At 49.4% G+C, this 18,724-nt stretch overlaps 3 long non-coding RNA genes across 8 annotated transcripts; 2 read left to right on the top strand and 1 right to left on the bottom strand.

The window, feature by feature from the left end:
- Positions 1 to 35: 35 nt before the first annotated feature.
- LOC108352068 (uncharacterized) lies at positions 36 to 5,473 on the top strand. 6 transcript variants are annotated; one of them, XR_010055305.1, is made up of 4 exons: positions 36 to 788; positions 1,210 to 1,455; positions 1,673 to 2,657; positions 4,056 to 5,473. It is a non-coding gene; the product is annotated as an uncharacterized LOC108352068 (long non-coding RNA). The 6 variants fall into 6 exon arrangements; XR_005490080.2 differs by having other exon boundaries at positions 1,210 to 1,403; XR_010055302.1 differs by adding an exon at positions 3,248 to 3,453 and having other exon boundaries at positions 45 to 788; positions 1,210 to 2,657.
- A 215-nt stretch (positions 5,474 to 5,688) lies between these two features.
- Positions 5,689 to 9,518, bottom strand: LOC134480656 (uncharacterized). Its single transcript, XR_010055307.1, has 2 exons — positions 6,958 to 9,518; positions 5,689 to 6,554 (listed from the first exon to the last, which is right to left on the bottom strand). It is a non-coding gene; the product is annotated as an uncharacterized LOC134480656 (long non-coding RNA).
- A 7-nt stretch (positions 9,519 to 9,525) lies between these two features.
- On the top strand, positions 9,526 to 13,953 carry LOC134480657 (uncharacterized). Its single transcript, XR_010055308.1, has 2 exons — positions 9,526 to 10,538; positions 11,067 to 13,953. It is a non-coding gene; the product is annotated as an uncharacterized LOC134480657 (long non-coding RNA).
- Positions 13,954 to 18,724: the final 4,771 nt, after the last annotated feature.

Genomic DNA, 18,724 nt, shown 5'->3' on the forward strand with positions numbered 1-18,724 from the left:
AAAATGTAATTTCCTCCAACAAAGTGGCAGGCTGGGAGATAAGGCTAAAGCCACTGACGTCCCTGACACTGAAGGACATGTCAGATCAGTTTCCCAGGAAGACCTGGGTGTAGGAGGTGGGGAACAGGTGACATAACACAGTCCCACAGACGCAAACACAAGGACATTTGCTGACGCACAGGCACGGTAAGACACACAGAGAGAAAGTCAAAACACAGGAAACATATGCACACAGACCCAAATGATCCTGACACAGGTACAAACCCACAGATACACAGACATATGCAGATCTACAGAGACCGTGTATGCATAGTCATACATCCAAATCCTCAGACATACACACACACACACACACACACACACACACACACACACACACACACACACACACAGGGAGAGAGAGAGAGAGAGAGAGAGAGAGAGAGAGAGAGAGAGAGAATAGACACAGAGGCATACAAGTATCCATAGAAATATACACAGACTCCAAGCTGACTCCTCATCATATGCAGACATATATGGAGATATATACACATACTAACACATCCTCAGCAGGAGGCGGGCATACCTGCTGCCCCTTGCTGCCAGAAGGTACTGAGTCTTCCCCTAGCCTTTCCTATGTACACAAGAAATTGTATCCTAACTGGAGACTCTGTGGGAGAAAGCATGGATTTCTCTAGGCACCCAGGGTCTTCTTTTAACCCTGACCAGCCAGTACCTGGAACAGCCTTGACAGAGATGTGTGGCGAGGAAGCATGAGGACCATGGCGTCAAGTCAACCTGTGCTCCAGGTGAGTCTATGCTACAAGCCAGCTGTGGGGTCTGCACAGATCAACTGCTCTTAGCTTCTGGGTTGAGTTCTTATCTCTAGAAGGAGCTGGTAATTTTGCCATGAGCTCTATGGCCTAGAAGCCTTGAGGATGAGGAACCATCTACACTATTTTTCCTTAGCTTTTGAGTGTCTGTCTGGGACATTGCCTGAGTGGGAACATGGCATGATGTCTATAGCAGCACGTAGTAGGTGGCCGGCAAATATGTGTGGTGTGAACGAGTCAGAGTGTATCATCAGTGTGCAGCATAAGGTCTGTAATAAAGTAGCCTCACATACACTTTACTGAGAAATGGAATACATGCAGGTCTAACCACAGCCAAGTTCAGACTCCATGTCAACATATCTGGTACCTCATTTCATCTTTTCTATACCGTGAACAGGACATATGTTTGAAGATGACAGAGGGTATCCAAAGGAGTCAACGATTGCCCAAACTTACCAGCTTCCTGGAAGCAGTCAAACTAGGGCCTCTGGTTGATGAATCCACACTCAAGGCATGACCACCCTGGGCTTTGCGAAAATTCCATGTGCTGATTAATTTTTGTCAACTTGACCGGAACCTGGACATTCCTAGGTAGAGGAAATCTCAACTGAGGTGTTTTCATCAGATTGGACTGCCAATCCAGGTGGGCTAGCTAAGCCTACTGTGGGCGGTACCAACCCTAGGCAGGCGAGCCTGGGCTAAGAAAGGCAGCAGAATGTATGTGATCTGGGAGCAAGCAGTAAACAGTGCACCTCCATGGTCTCTGCTTCAGTTCCCGCCTCTGGCTCTTGCCTTGCGTTCCTGCCCTGCCTTCCCTCAGTGATAGAGTTGTAAGCTGAAATAAGCCCTTTCTTTCTCAGGTTGCTTTTGCTCACAGTGTCTGTCACGTGGGCATAAAACTAAGACACTCCACTAAGTACTTTCCTAAGTGACACAGCTTAATGGATGACTTCTAAGCTGGCTGCCTTGTCCAGGTGGGAGAGAATTCCTTCTTCAGAAGGGGTTGCCATGTGGTCTTCGGTGTCACATGGTCTTAAGTGATGTCTTATCCTGGAGCTCCACTGAAGCTGCATCTCACAAATCAACAGGGTCCTCAGTCTGCTCCCTCTCGGCTGATAAAACTTACATAATGATAAATAAAACATGCATTATATGCTATTATATATAACATGCTATGTATTGTGAGAGATTACACGTTTTGTATAAACTATGCATGTACCTATCATCTACTTATCTATCTACCTATGGCAGATACCTATATATACATTTGCATCCTGACATATATATGGAAAATATGGGTGCATGTATACACTCATATACATACACACATGGCAGATATATATGTGTGTGTATATGCTGACATACATGTGGTAGAGATCTAATCTATATACATGTGTATGCTCACACACATGTATGGCATATATCTCTCTCTATACACATGTACATGCTGACTTCTTTCCATCTGGGGTCATTCTGCCCCGACTGTTTTTCTTTTTTCTTTTTTCTTTTTTTTTTTTTTTTTTTTGGAGCTGGGGACTGAACCCAGAGCCTTGCGCTTGCTAGGCAAGCACTCTACCACTGTGCTAAATCCCCAACCCCCCCGACTGTTTTTCTTCTGGTTGTAGAGACCATACAGCCCCACCCATAGTCAGTCAGGTCTATTTTTCTTTGTTGCAGTACGTACCAGGTTTTAAAGCTCAACCAAGCCGTAGGCCAGCTGAACTGTTTTGTATAACAGCTGCACCTGACAGGAGGACGGGCTCTCTGTGCTGAAGCCCTCTGCAGATCCCGGAAGGAGCCTCTGCTGGCATCATTGCCCCTGCCTGCCTCAGGCCTGACAGGAAGGTATTGAGAGTCTGCCTCTGCCTGAGGTACACAGAGCATACCGGGCTCAATTCTTTCTCACAATGGAAAATGAATTCGTCTAAATATAGTGGCCACCTGGTAAGCCAGGGTAAGGACAGGCCACTGGGGCTCATGGACATGAGAGGGGGGTGGGCTCTGTGCTCCTTCATGGCCTCACCGGTCTCTGGAGCAGAGGAGAGGTAACTAGGTGTTTGCAGGTTCCATTTCCGATAGACTACACTTAGAGGTGAAGCTGGTAGCTTTCAGAGACTTCTCTCTTGAACGGTTCTCTTTCCAGTGTGTGAACTCTGTCAAGGGCCCCATGTGCAGGGTAAATAAAAGGGGAGGGTAGAAGTTGTCTGATGATCCATTTCCCTACCCTTGCCACCTCAAGCCCACACCCTGCTAGCGACATGGGCCTGAAATGCTACCATTAGCAACCATGGGGCTGGACCTGCTGTTCTCAGGGGCTCTTCTTAGGTTACCTTTACCTGGAGCAAGATAGGCTGGAACAGGTGTTCACTGTATACGAGGAGAGCTTCCGGCTCACAATAGCATTCCTAGGGACACCTGACTACTCTCCATTTCAGGGGTTGTGTTGAAGGGACATCGCAAGGGCAGGAAGTAAAGGAAGTCACGCGCGGTCATCCACGTGTCCTGAGGGATTTGGTCACATCTTATTGTCTTGGGAGCCTTCTCAATCCTCCTGAAACACTGCCAGACCACTCCTCACCCGGGTGACAGCTAAAGGTCACCCGGGGTGCCAGTGGGGATCCACTGGGGGGGACCCTGAAAGGTACAAGGTTCATGTCGATGAAATGTTTGTCCATGTCCTGAAGACTTGGGAATATAAGCAAGACCGAATGTGCTAGCAAGATCAAAGGTTTAGAGCTACGAGTGAGGGTGGCAGGGCAGAAGAAAGGAGCTGGGCCTTGAGCTAGGCTGCTGGTGCACTGGGAACACTGCCCACTGAATGGTTTAATTGTTCACACTTCATAGTATTTACTGGAAAGCTCAGAAGCCCTAGACTTTTGAGGTTGCCACCTCCCTACCCGTGTGTGTGTGTGTGTGTGTGTGTGTGTGTGTGTGTGTGTGTACACATAGAGGCTTATTTTTGGAGTCAGGATCCCTTAGCAAACTCAGAGCTCACCAACTTGCTGGACTAGTTAGCCCCTGAGCCCCTGGGATCAGCCTTTCCCTACCTCCCCAACGCTGGGGTTACAGGTGCGCATTGATTGCCACACATGGCCTTTCTGTGGATCAGAACTCCGGTTACATGGCCTTTTTCTTCTCTAGCACCTTTAGGTTGAAAATTGCAAAACCAGGAAATGCAAAATTCACAGGCCCCTGAGCCCAAACTAAACTTGAGAATGAACTCTGTCTTTTGCCTTCTCTTAGGATGGCCTCCTGGGAAGACACATCCTGTTCTTGTGATCCTGGACTTCTAGCTGCCCCACCCCAGGGAGGCCTCTCTCCTCTGTTTCCCTGAAGGCTACAACTGGCTCTTTTTTCCCTGTGACTCTTTCTCCAGCCCCATCCTCCACTGTGGCCCAAGGAGAACCTTCCAGAGCTTGAAGCCTCTGTCTCACCTCATACCTGAAAATCCTCCTGAGCGTCTATATTTCCTAAAGATAAGATCCGAATGCCTCGGTGTGACACCAGGACACATGGTCACCTGATTCCTGCTCACTTCTCTAACCTGATCCTCAGCTATGCTGGGGACACAACCTGTATCTCCTTCAGACAGACACGCCGGAGTCAGAGTTACCCAGACCTCCACAGCTCTGCAATCACAAGTCAGCTCCCTTGGCTTCAGCCCTATACTAGGTTCTGCCCCTGTGCCTCAAGGCTCAGCTTACTAGTGTGCCTTCTCCAACCCCCACATCCTGCCCAGCATCTCTGATCACACTGCTTACACACACACACACACACACACACACACACACACACACCCTCCAAGGCTGCAATTCTTGAGGGCTAACAGAAACCAAGAATCTTAGGACATGTTTTTATTAGCACATAGTGATTGTGTAAAATAGTGATTTTTATTATGAACCTATATATTTCAACGATATTCATCCTCCACACCCTTACCCTCTCTTCTTGCTCTCTTTCATGTTCCCTAATTCCCTTCTTCCCATTCCCATTTACCTCTCTCATGTGCTCTCTCTAAATATATGTATATGTATATATATATGTGTGTGTGTGTGTGTGCGTGTGCATGTGCACAATACATATATATGTGTATATGTAAGTATACATATGTATATATGTGTATATATACATACACACATACACACACACACACACACATACACACAGAGGACCAGAATAATCCATCAGGTTCCTTCTAAGAAAGATAATGGGTAATTGTTTACAGGAACGTAGACACATCACTAGTGACTGCACCACTGAAGAAAATGTCTCTCCTTCAACCTGAACATAAACCCACAGGAAGGGATTAGGCTCTCGAGCCCCTCCCACTTTGACTGACCGGGAGTCTTATCCACCAGGTAATACACTTAACAACAGACAGGGCTTGTCCTGAAGCCCAGGGAAGTCCCAAGCAACACTGGACTGAACACATCCACACCCTCAGGCTCGCCATTCTCGTACCTCAGCATTTCCTGATTTATTCCTACTTTACATCCAAGAGCCGGTTCCCTGTGGTAGAAAACCAACAGAATGCAACACTGGCTATGCCAGAAATGACAGAACCCACACATTATCGGGGGTATCTGTCGATCTGCTCAATAGTTTCCTAATCGCCCTTGATGGAGAAGATGCTCAATAAAATGTAAATGCATGTGTTTGGGGGCGAGGACTGGAGAGATGACTCAGCAGGTGCGAGCACTGGCTGCTCTTGTAGAGGACCTGGTTCTCAGCACTCACACAGCCGCTCACAACCACCTGTAATTCCAATCCCAGTGTACCAGAGGCCCTCTTCTGGCCTCTTTGGGCACTCATTAGCCAGGCACACGGTGCACAGACATACATGCAAGCAAACATTCACTCAAAACCAAACCAAATCTTCTTTTTTTTTTTAATTTATGTGAACATAAGTCATTGCAAGGAACTTCTAGTAAACACTTTTCAAAGTGCTGACTCCTCTGAGAGGCAACCTGTCATGCAGGTTTTCCTTCCTGGACCTTTGAATGTGGGCATGAAGGCTGGAGCTGCAGCATTTTTTAACCACGTGACAGCATTCACATGGAAAGATTTGTACCAAGGAGAGCAGGACACCAAGACTGGAGGGTCCTTGGCCTCTGGGAGGAGATGGGCAGAACACCACTGCTTTAGTCCTTGACTGTCTGCATCAGGACTCCTGTCACAGAAAAGAAATGCAGATGCTTGTCTGAGTCTTTGTGTGGCTGTCATACGAAGCAAGTCCTCCCATCTGTATTTAGGACCAGGAATTTTATCTTCAAATTCCCAGGACCTTAGATTCCCTAAACACGTACTTTGTACCTTCCAAGTTTAAAAAAAAAAAGTCATGCTGGGACTATAGCTCAGTGGGAGTGAGCCTGTGCGCACGCACAATATCCTGGGTTCAGTGAAGCACTGGTTCAAGTCCCGGTGCTCAAAAAAAACAAAACAAAAAGCATTACTATGTCTCTTAGTTCGGTTTCTGTGACTGTGACAGACACCAAAACAAACTTGGGAGAGAGGGATTTATTTCATCTTTTAAAATATTTATGTTTATGTTTTTTATTATTTATTATTATTTATATACGGGTGTTTGGGCTGCATGTATGTCTGTGCGTCTGGAGCTACAGATAGTTATGAGCTGTCCTGTGGGTGCTGGAAATTTCGCCAGGCTCAGTCAGCGCTGAGCCATCTCTCCAGCCTTGAAGCTCACAATCAGCTTTACTCAGCGGAAGCACCTGAAGGCAGGAACTGAAGCAGAGACCACAGAGGAATGCTGGTTATCGACTTGCTTCCCACAGTTTGTTTAGCTTGCTGTATCCCATACCCAGAACCACCTGCCTAAGTGTGGCCCCACCCACAGTGGGCGGGGCCTTTCCACACCAATCACTAGTCAGGAAAATGCCCACAGACTGGCCCATATGCCAATCTGATGGAGGCAGTTCCTCGGTTGGCAGCCCCTCTTCCCCTGTTGTGACGCCTTGCACACCGACTGGGTAGTCACAATCTCCAGAGCTCTGGCCTGCCTCACGGGGGAAGGGGGATGACAAGACAGGGTGGCCAGGTCTACAGGTACAAAATGAGGCCACCTTACTCCACAGGATGTGGGGTTGGAGCTCTGAGTCCCAGTTCAGAATGTTAGTCAGTTTCTTACCACAGTGACAGTGAGACCTGGAGGTCAGCTCCACTCATCTGTCAGACTGTCCACTGGTAGCCATTGACCAGAGAGGGTTTTACTGCAAGGCAGCAAGGCAGGTGGCCCGCAGGCTGGCTGTCTCTTCCTAATTCATGTCATCCTGTTCAGTGCCATCTGGCTCTCGGCTTCTTGATTCTCTAACTGTCCCTCATCAAGGACCCTCTTAAAGGGACAGATTCACTGGATAGTGTCTTTTAAGAACCTTTATACAGCCTTTATGGGGCAAGGCTCACAAAGAAAAGGGCCAGTACAATGGGGGCTTAGGAGTTCTAAGAGCTATGCTACCTCGGTCTGAAGTATCTGAAGAATTACCTGTTTTGAGCTCCCCCACCCCTGAAATGCTGTCTCCTCTGAGCATTGTGGAGCATGGAAGCTGGTCCTATCTGTTTTACAATTCTCCTCTGCCCCTGGAGAGACTGGAAAAACACTCTTTCTAGGAGCTGATGGGAAATTAACCCACATTAGCACAACACTGGATGGTGCTGAATCGGGGACAGGAAGGTCCATTTCAAAGAGGAAAAATAAATGTTCTTTGTAACCAGGCCAAGGCTAAGCATGCCTTCCCTCCATTGGTCCAGATCTGTGCCACCTCCCACTGCATCCAGCCGTAGTGTAGGTGTGCTGAAAGCAGGCTGGAGACTTTTATAGAGACTGTCGCCATGGCACTGGGTGCTGTACTCTGCTGTATCAAAATGTCAGAGGAAGAAAGCATAAACTGGGGCCTCCTGATCGATCGGCAGGCATCACTGGGTACTTCTGTGTGTGGCTGCCTCTGCATTCAGTGTCAGCAGTAATACGATCAACCCAGAAAGCTAGCTTCTCTGGAGGTCTCAGGGACTCACAGCCAGCTAGCCCTGCCCCGTGATTTAATTTCCCTCACAACCACAGCCTTGCAACACTATAATCCTCATTTTGTCCATTCAGGGATTAGGGGTGCAGCTTGTCTATGTGCATCCAGGGTTTGGGGTGGAAAGTGTGGGATTCTAAGTCAAATTAATGAAAGATCTATTCCTGGAAGCTGGGAGCGAGCCGAGGGAGGCAGCAGAGGCAGCCGGGCATCTGGGACTAGCCACAGAGAAGCTCTGTGCCCGGCTGTTAGCTTACCAGGCTTAAGCACAGAAAGGAAATGTCAGTCCAGCAGGACAGCTGCTGGAAGGGCCTAGGCCTGGAACGGGCCAGGCAGGGCTGAGCGGTGGCATCTGCTCTGGGTTCAGAGGTTTATGCTGGCAAGGGTTTGTATTTCTTATGCTTGCACCTGCCAAATGGGCTGAACTTCTGGCCGAGGTCAAATGTGGGCGGGTCTCTTTCATTTGCTCTCCGACTTAACAGGTTCAACAGATGTGTCTCCTCATGGTGAAACTCACCTCATGGTGACACTCAGCTTTCCACTTCTGTGACAAGCCCCCCCCCCAAAAAAAAACCCCACAAAAAGAAAACTTCATTTTAGCTCATGGTTTCAGAAGCTACAGTCCAGGGTTGCTTAGTCTTGTTGTCTGGGGCCCGTGGGGGACAGCCCAGTACGTCATGGTGACAAAGGCAGGTGAAGAAGACGACAGGGTGCCTTAGGACAGATGGAAATAAATCACAGAGGGCGAGAAGGGCTTGTCCCCAATGTCTTATGTTCTCTAGAACTCACCTCCTTACCACAACTTTCCGGTAGCCCATCAGCTGAATAGCAAGCCATCAACACAGAAGGTTTGGGGGATGTGTAAGATCCAGACCAAGGCCGATGGGGTGGCTCACTGGGTAAGGTGCTTGCTGCTAACCCTGATGACGTGAGTTCCATCCTTGGGACCCACATGTAGAAAGGAACAACTAACTCCTAGGAGTCATCCTCTGACCTCCACGGGTGAACCATCTCTCCTCCCACCTCCCTCCCCCTCTCCCCTTCCCTTCCCCTCTTTCCTTCTCCCCCTCCCCCTTCTCTCTCATGTGCATGCACACACATATCACTCAGTAAATATCAGGTTAAACAACGACAGACTATACAGCTGGGGCTGTAGTCCAGTCTGCCTAGCACATGCAAGGTCCTGGGTTCAATCCCCAGCACCATCAAAAGAAGAATCCAAACCATAATATCCATTATAAATGACAGCTACACAGGTGACCATGATGCGTTCCACAGCAGTGTCATGGAAGATAAATCCATTGACCGAGAGACACTGCGAAGTCACATTGAGTGGCTTGAGCACTTTATCCACTATAAGAGAGTGGAGAACTGGAAAAAACATTCCAACCCGTCATCTTTCCCAGAAGAAACAGAAGGTTGACACAAAAGAGGAAGAAATTCAGGTAGAAACCAGCCTATGTCCCACCCCCAGAGTTTGGTGCAGTGTCCACTTGTGCAAGCTGAGATTCGTGTGTGCTGGAGGGGTGTGGTCTGTTTGGGGGATTGCTTAGTGCAATGGTGTGAGGACTCGAAAGGGGCAGGGCAGTACGGTGGTAGAATGGACAGAGGCAAACTCTGCTGAAGACTCCAGAATTCTTATAATGACGTGGTCAAGCCTGGCAGTGGTGGTACATACCTTTAATCTCAAGAGCAGAGCCAGGTGGAGCTCTGTGTGTTTGAGGCCAGCCTGGTCCATAGAGTGGGTTTCAGGAAAGCAGAGGCTACACAATAAAACCCTGTCTGGAAAAAAAAATGTCATGGTCAAATTCAGGGAAATGACAGATTTGGAGGTCACAGCCTAACGTTCGGTTCTGAAACACTCAGAGCCCTACGATATTGTGAGTAGCATGTCTGGAGTCACACAATTTCCTTGGCAGCAGTTGTCACAGGCCCTGTCCATTGGGATGCCAAACCTGACCACATGGGCGCAAGGTCAGGGGATTTGTCTTGGTTCTAGATCCTAGAATGACACCCCTACAAAATGAGGTCAAGTGGCTGGAGAAATGGCTTCATGGTTAAGAAGAGCATTTGATCCACAAACATGAGGACCTCAGTTCAGAACCTAATACCCAAGTAAAAACCAAGAAAGGCGGGTGTGGCCGTGGGTGTGGGCGTGGCCGTGGGTGTGGGCGTGGCCGTGGGCGTGGCTGCATGCCTATAACAGCAGCCCTGAGTAGGGCAGAGACAGGAGAATCAGAAGGGTGCAACGGTGCAACGTCCCTGCCTAACCGTGGATCCCTGGCTCAAGGGAATAAGACTACAGTGACAAAGATGGACACCTGATATCCTCTTCTGGCATCCCTATGCAGGCACTGGTGTGTGTTTGTAACACACGTGCACACGAGCGCGCGCGCGCGCACACACACACACACACACACACGCATGCACGCGCACAGCCGCAGATTCACAGTGGGAGAACACTGAACAGCTCCAAGTGCTTCGAGGCCCACACTCGGTTGCCTTGGTAGCAGCAGATGTGCCCGTCCTCCGCAGCTCTCACTGACTAATGGCCACGCTGTGAGCATGCCCAATGGAGACACTGACAGAGCCAGGGCTCAGATCGAAGATGAAATGTCTGCTCGTCCCTGCTGTAGACTGAATTGAACCATGTGACCTTCAGCATCTCACTTTGACAAGGGGGTCACAAAAGGTAACTCGTCTAGCAAACTCCCAGGAAAGAGCTTGCAGTGAGAGTTCAGGAAGTCACAGGCAGGCAGGGGCTGGAAGAAGTGCTTGCCCTTTGGAGAACACAGGCTTGGAGTGGAGATGAGAACGGGCCACCAGCAGAGCACCACGCCTGTCTTGTCTTGGGGCTTTCCCCCTTGGTTTCTCAGCAGCTCCTTCCTTGTATGGCCCTGGACCATCCCCCTTCTCTGAATCGGAGTTTTGATCCTATAAAATGCTAAATAAGAGGTGACTGGGTACAAAGGCATCTGGTTCCAGTCTGCTGTGAGAGCTAGGGAGAGAGTAGCAGTCATGCGAGGGAGACTTGCAAGTCACGCCCATGTCAGTAACACAGCACGTCACTTACAGCCAGTGGTTGTCAATCTTGCTAATGCTGTGACCCTTAAATACAGTTCCTCATGTTGTGGTGACCCCCAACCAAAAAAAATTATTTTCATTGCTACTTCACAACTGCAACGGTTAGGAATCGTAATGCAAATGTCTGCTTTCTCAGATGGTCTTAGGCAATTCCTGGGAAAGAGGAATTCAACCCCAAGGGGTCGCAACCCACAGGCTGAGAAACATTGGCTTGGAGCTTCCTCGGTTCCCCTGCAAGAATGGAGTGGAGGGAGAGGAGAGAAGGAAGGAGGGAAGGAGGGAAGAAGGAAGGGAGCTGTTCCAGGTGCTCAGCCTCCTGTCCATAGGATGGGAGGGAAGGAGGATGCAGAGGAGAGAAGGGAGCAGGTTTCCAAGTCCAGAGCCCTCTTCCTTTCGAGTACCTGGTAAGTTGGGGGTTATCATCCCTCACTCTCTGAGTAGAAGCTGCCTTAGTAAATGGCCTTTTGGGCAAGTTCCTTCACCTCTCTATGCCTCCGTTTCCTCATCTGAAAAATGAAGGTAAGAGTGAGAGCATCTCTGGCGTGATACACCCAAGTGTATCGTGAAGCACTGTTATGACGTAAAACGACAACTTTACAAACCAGAGCCTTGTCTATTGCATTAGAATATATTTGTTAAAATCACACAGTGCATCATTTCTTTAAAAAAATTAATAACTTCCTTGGGAGGCTGAGGCAGGAGGATTACCATGGTTTCAAGACTTCCCTGGGCAACAAGGGAAAATGGCAGGCTAGCATGGGCTACAGAGGAAGACCAATCTCAAAAACAAACAAACAAACAAAACCCCAAGTTTCAACATTGTCAATGCCCGCTATATGAATTCATTTTCACTTAGTTTCCTCCTGCTGAGGTGAGTTTGGGCAGGGTTAATAGCCCTCACAGTTACAGGAGGAGCATCGGAGGGAGAGGTACCAAGGAGGTGCCGGAAAAGAGGAGGAGAAAGAATTCCCAGGGAGCTGCAGACCAGAGGACTCGTGGGGAGGACAGCCAGTCAGCCTGTCAGGTCAGCATCCGGGAGCCTGCTGGAACTGAACACACAGGAGGTTAGGGGACTTGGGACCTGGCATTCTCCACTGAAAGCTTGCAGGTGGCAGGGATCTGAGCCTCTAACCCAGATTCTCCCTCAAAGCCTGTGGTTCCCTGGCACTGTTTTGAGACGGCGCCATTGACAAGGGCCAAAAGCTACTTAGGCTGTGAGGGTGAAGCCGATAGAACCAGTCCCCAGGTCCCCGGCAGCCTTCCAGGTCCTCTCAGGAGCTCCTCAGGTTTCTGGCCCAGTGAATGACTAACAGGGGCCTCTCCAAACAGATCCAGTTGCACTCCCAGTTGCTGCCAGTCAGGGGCCCATGAGGAGGTCAGCCTTGGGCTCTCTCCTCTCTGCTGCTCACCCAGCCTCGTTTGAGGCAGATTCCAAGGGAACCCTGAACTTGCCAGTGGCTTTTATCATTTTGTTTTGCTTTTATTTCCACTCCGTGGCTTGAGCAAATCAATGAGCCTCTTCTAAGCCTCCATCTTCCTACCAGTGTGGGATAAGAAGATGCTGGAGGACGGAGGGAACTGAGTCACAGTGGTTTGCCCAGTTCATGGCCTGTAGCAAGGGCTTTGTAAACACTGGCTACCTCATGCCATCATTCCCATCCCTGACGGTTAAGATGTGTGTCCCTCTGAGACAGAATTCCTTGTTTAATTAGAAAAGGCTGTCTTCATCAAACCTGAATGGAAAAGAGAAACGGCTTACTGTCCATTCAGTTCTTTAGGTCCAGATTAGTGACTTCTTCTGGGTCACTGGCTGGTGGTGATGCTGCACAGAACCCAGGCCTTTGAGTCCCCATTGCCCCCTGCCATTGCTCTATCCTGTGTCTTCACAGACACCTGACCCTGTTGTCCCGAGGGCCACACCCGAATACAGAGCAGAGAGAATCAATGCACACAGCTGCTCTTGTCTTTGTCCTACTCTCCTGCAGTGCATTGTGGGAAACTCCTCTCGGCTCTAGGAAGAATACGTGCCAATTGACATGATGCTTCTTGCTTTTTTAATGTCAAAAAACACACCGTCATGGTTTCCTCTCCAATATTTAGTTTGCCCTTTAACTTCAACCCTGCGCCTCAGTCATGGCTGCTTTTCTCCAGTTCAAAGGAGAACAGAGGAAACATGTCTGTCAGACACACACACACACACACACACACACACACACCACCCTCTTTCTCTGTGTGTATGTGTGTGTGTGAATGTATGTGTGTGTGAGTGCATGTGTTTGTATAAGTGTGTACATGTTTGCAATGTTCATAGTGTGTACACATGCATGTGTATGTGAAAACCAAGGCAGGTATGTATGGTCTGGGGCCTCTCGTCTCTTGAGAAAGAGGAGAGGAAGAACTGGTCTTAGGAAAATCATGGCCCAGATAAAGTTTAGTGCTAAATTGTGAAGACCACATGCATTGCTAAAAAAATTTTTGGGGGTTGGGGATTTAGCTCAGTGGTAGAGTGCTTGCCTAGCAAGCGCAAGGCCCTAGGTTCGGTCCTCAGCTCCGGAAAAAAAATTTTTTTTTCTTTTTTTGTAAGTTTGAATTGTGATTTAGCCAAAACCTGCTTTGCCTAAAATTAAACAACACAGTGGGGTGAGGAAATATCTGGACCAGAAAGACTCAGAGGAGTTCAAGGGCAAACTCTACCTCAAGCTGCCTCCGAGACCTTGGCCTTCTCTGGGTGTCTGTTTCCTGTCTGGGATGATGCCGCTCCCCTGGGCTTTGTCAGGTATGAAATGATTGGCAGTCTCTGCCTGATGTAGTGTCGGTTACCATGAGAAAACCTCCCTCGGTGGCATTTAAGGAAGGTCCAATCCCTCTGTGTTTGAAGCTTTCTGTTACCAGGACAAGGTACCTGAGCTAATCAGCAGAGGTTTGCCTGCGCGCCGACAGGAAAACCTCAGGAAGCACAATGAACGGACTCTCAAGAGGATCTGGGAGCGGGCGGGAGAAGCCAGTTCCATCAAAATTAAAAAGCAAGTTCAGTAGCTGTGTCCCTTCGCTTCCTATCCTTGCAATGACCAAAACAACTCGGGGAGAAAAGGGATCATTTCAGCTTTCAGCTCCATCGTCGGCGTAAGCCAAGGCTAGAACCTGGAACTGAAGCAGAGGCCATAGTGGGATGCTGCTTGTTCCTCATGACTTGCTCAGCCTGCTTTCTCATACAGCCCAGGACTGCCTGCTTGGGGGTAGCACTGTCCCCAGAGGGATAGGCCATCCTCTATCAATTAGCAATCAAGAAAATGCCCTCACAGACTTGCCTAAGGGTGACGGGGATAGAGGCATTTTCTCAGGTGAGGCTCTAGACTGTGTCAAGTTGACAAAATCTAGTCAGGGCAGCAGTGAAGCCAAGCAAGACTAGTGGGGATGGTTGCTCTATGAAGCTCCTGCAGGCTGCCTGGAGGAGGCTATGTTGGTGGTTACCACAGATGTCTCCTCCACAGCCTGAAGCCGCAACAAAGCCTTGAAGCCAGCAAAGGGGCAGTTTCCCCCAGACCTGGGGGAAGAGCCATGAAGGGCCCTTGGCATGACAGTTACAGGTACTCTTGGGTGTGCAGAGTGCAGCTGGCCCTGTCAGCGCACCAGTTCAGAGCTTTGGGCCCCTTTCTTGTCTCTCTCTCCTGCTTTGATAAGAAACTTCTGAAACTAACGGCTTTATCCATACTGAGGGGTTCGGCACCAGATGTATGAACTAAGGACATAACATAACTGCCCCCAGCTGTGGCCTAGGAGCTTGGTTTTTATTGTCCTACCTGACTTACCTGGAGCCACCCAGGATGAAACGCTAGGATTCTGTATCTGTGGCTGGATCTGCTACTCTAGCAATGACAGTGGGTCAGCCACTTTAGTCATTACTAGGACCTGGGGAAAAAAGAGGCAGACCTCAGAGAGAAATTATAAACGGTCAGTGTACACACCTGAGACAGATCAGGGGCGAGGCTCCAGTCTCTGCCATTTGAGAGCTACCGTGTGGGATTAAAGACCAATCCCACAGAGCACCACGGTAGTAGGAATTGAATGAGACAACACGAATAAGCGCACACAACACGATATAAACCATGCTCATAAGTGTAAGCCAGGCTTTTCATCAAGACGGTCGCGGCAAATCGGTACAAACCTTTCTGGAGAACAAAGCAGCCACTCAGAATTTTAAAAATGTGCATACCTCTGGTCCAAGGCTTCCCTTGGGCCCTGGGGCTTGGGAGATAGCTCAGTTGATAAAGCTTGAGAATTTTAGATCAACCCCCCCAACTTCCTGTAAAAAAACAAGCCAACGAACAAACAACAAACAAAAAGAAGCTCCGCTGGCTGGTAGGGGGGAGAGTCGGGAAGAGCGTGCTCATTGGCTGGCCGATCGGTGAGTTCCAGATTCAGTGGGCGACCGAGTCCCAAAAGAAAGTAGAGGGGAAATTGGGGAAGGCGCCTGCCGTCCACCTTCCCTCCACATGCCAAATGCTTGTCTATACCTGTGCACAGCCTCTGCAACGCTCACTCACTCAACACACTCAAAAGAATTTAGCCCCTACTCCAGCCAGGATCCTGAGTGGGCAGATCAGGGTGGGTGGGCTGCTACCAACAAAACCCTAAGGGAGGATCAACTCAAAGGCGTTGTCAGGGGACGGTCAAGCCCATCGCAGCGTCGGCCACAGATGACAGTGATTGCGTGAAGTTCCAGGAGACATTCAGGGCGCACAAAAAGAACGAGGGCTAAGGTTTATTGTCATGCAGAAAAGCAAGTAGCGGAAGAACCCTTGTGCATCTAAAGCCATCTGTGTTTGTTTTTAAATAAAGGCTTAGAAAACGCACTTAGAAGTAGTCTAAAAAGATTCTTGAGCAACTTCTGGCAGTAATGATTCTATGGCATGGCCTCTTAGCAAGGCCAGTTCTGAAATGCAGCCACCCAGGAGATTTGGCCATTTCCGTGACTATGGCAGAAATGGCGGCAGTGTCCTTGGCATCTAGAGGCTAAGATGCTTCCAAACACAGTAGCCTCAGCAGCAAAGAATCGTTGGGCCTCAAGTGTCACTCGATAGAGGCTATGAACCTTCAAAGAGGAAGAACGGGGTTGAGCGTGGGTGGGAGACTGTTTTAATCTCCTTTGACCAGGGCTTCTGGAAGCAGCAAGGAGGAAGAGCTGCTCTGAGTTCACACGCGTGGACTGCAGGGATGCAGCAAGGACGCAACACCCTCCCTTGCTCTGAGCTGCCGTTTCTGCCTCTGCCGAAAGAGCTGCACAGACACCTCCTTGTAGGACGCTGTCTGGCTCACTGAGAACACCGTGTACCTGGTGACCTTATCTGTGGTCACCCCCACAGGGGCCACCTGGTGCAGAATAGAGGAAGTGGGAGCTTCTGCCTGAGCCCAGCGCCAGCAGAAGCAGGAAAGCAGGTTGCACTCTGGGACTCTGGAATCTGCCTCCAGAGGCAAGAGGCTCAGTTCCAACACGGCTTCTTGGTAAATAGGCCAGGCGGTCAGCATACCCTGTAACTGTGGGCCTGCTGAACCCTGAACAGAGGTGTGCCCACCTGAGGACTACACATATGTGCATGGAGTCCCCAACTTGCCTCTTCCTGGAGAACATGCTGGTCCGCTGGGGGAAGCACAGTTTTCTAAAATGTCTGACAGTGAAATCCGTGCCTAAATCACTGTGGTTTGGATGTATCAAGTTCATGTGCTATGAACTCACCTGCCCGCCCCACCCCAAATACATGTGACAATAGCATCGGAAGTGAAGCCTGGAGACAACTACCATCAGATGAGGGCATGAGAGTGAAGCCAGCACGATGGGACTGATGGCTTCGTAAGAAAGGGAAGCCCCAGACTGTGTGTTTTCCGGTCTGGTCGTGAGGTGCAATGTACCATTCTGTACCATTCGGGAGGCAGCACAAGGCCTTCACCAGATGCCAGGTCAACATTCTTAGGCCACTCTGCTTCTAGACTGTGAGCCAAATAAACCCCTGTTCTTTTTGAACTGCCAGACTCTGGCACTTTGTTACAGCAACAGAAAATGGACTAAGAAGCAGGGACAGCTGCCACTGGCACAGTATTCTGCACATGCATTTTATGTAGCACCATTCACAAAAATTGCAAATGTCACTGTGCAAAGAGATCAGGAGAGAAGAATTAAGAGTCTCACAACTCGGGGTTGGGGATTTGGCTCAGTGGTAGAGCGCTTGCCTAGGAAGCGCAAGGCCCTGGGTTCGGTCCCCAGCTCCGAAAAAAAGAACCAAAAAAAAAAAAAAAAGAGTCTCACAACTCTAGAACCTGGCCATCTGCCTCTGGGTACCTCTGACAGTCAAGTCCCTGACTAGCTTGGGAGGCAGCAGCCATTGCTACCAAACTCTGGTCTCCTCGCCCACCCCAGGCCCACCCGTGCGGTGCACACACTGCTCATTCTTATGCTGAAGATCAAGGGTCCCCAGCTGCTCTTCAGAACTGGGACAAATCTGAGACCTCCCGAGTTTGGGGGGTGCCACATTCTTGCCTGAGAAAGAATTCAGCAACTTCATTTCCCCTGGGGAGCCTTGAATTTGACTTTACGAGATTCTGGCAGACGTGGATAAGGTGGAGCAACTAAATGTCCCATGCAGTATTTGGGACATACTTATTCCCTAAAAATCACTCGTTATTTATCTGAAATCGAGCATTTAATATTTTCATTTGTTAAGGCCAACAACCCAGATGCCCAGGCAAGAAGCAGGTGCCCACTTGTGTGGGTCTGAGCAGCTGGCATCGGGGGTGAAAGGTTCTTCTTCCTTTGCTCCATTGGGAGTCTTGTTTGCTCACCATGAGAGATTGGGTTCTGTGGGAAGGCCTCAGTGAGAACGGCTTCTGAAAGTCCCAGAAAGTCTTGGGCTCCTGGGATCTACCCAAACTGCTTGGGAGGGGCTCCTCTGGAATCCGATTGACCTAGGCGTCAAGGCCGCGGAGTTCAAGGTTCAGGACACATCTCTACTACAATCCCATTTGGAGCCCTAGTGAATTTGTAAGTCTGGGAATTCGTTATTAAAATGGGGCTGCCAGAGGCGGGAGGGAGTGGGCGGATGGGTGGGGAAGCACCCTCATAGAAGCAGGGGAAGGGGGCATGGGGTAGGGGGGTTATGGAAGGGAAACCAGGAAAAGAGTATAACGTTTGAAATGTAAATAAAGAAAATATCCAAGGAAAGAAAAAATGGGGCTGCAAACTGTGTGGGACTCAGAACCCTGCACCGCAAACCTGGGGAGAGGCTTGGCTGAGAGGAAGCACCTCCTCCTTTGAGGAGATTTACAGTTTCTGCTGGTTACTGAACACCCGGACCCAGCCATACTGAGCACACTTCACCCTCACACCAACATCCTGGACCGGGCCTCACAATGAGTACTCTGCCAAGGAGGCCATGAGGCTCAGAGAGGTGGGCTCACTCCTTCAAGGTCACCCAGCTAAGAATTGGCAACAAAAGGATTTAAGCGACAGTTGAGATTCTCTCTTTTGTCAGGATGGCAGGCAAGGTCGTGGGGGCCCCGAGGCTGGTGGGGAAGAGCAAGCCAGCTCTCTTCAGCCTATGCCGCCCCCTCAGATTAGCCTGGGACCCCATCCAGAGCCAGAGCAGGAATAAAAGTTTTAGAATTCTGTTGTGTGCCTAAAAATAGCATCAAGCACCAATTTCATGCCAGGCACGGTTGCTAAGAGACCTTCCAGGCGTCATCCCATTTACCCTCAGAGCTGCAGGTGACGTCTGTTGTATTATAGGTTTTGTATCAAATGAG

Source organism: Rattus norvegicus, chromosome 10 (genome assembly GCF_036323735.1).
Source record: "Rattus norvegicus strain BN/NHsdMcwi chromosome 10, GRCr8, whole genome shotgun sequence".
NCBI classification, from domain to species: Eukaryota; Metazoa; Chordata; class Mammalia; order Rodentia; family Muridae; genus Rattus; species Rattus norvegicus.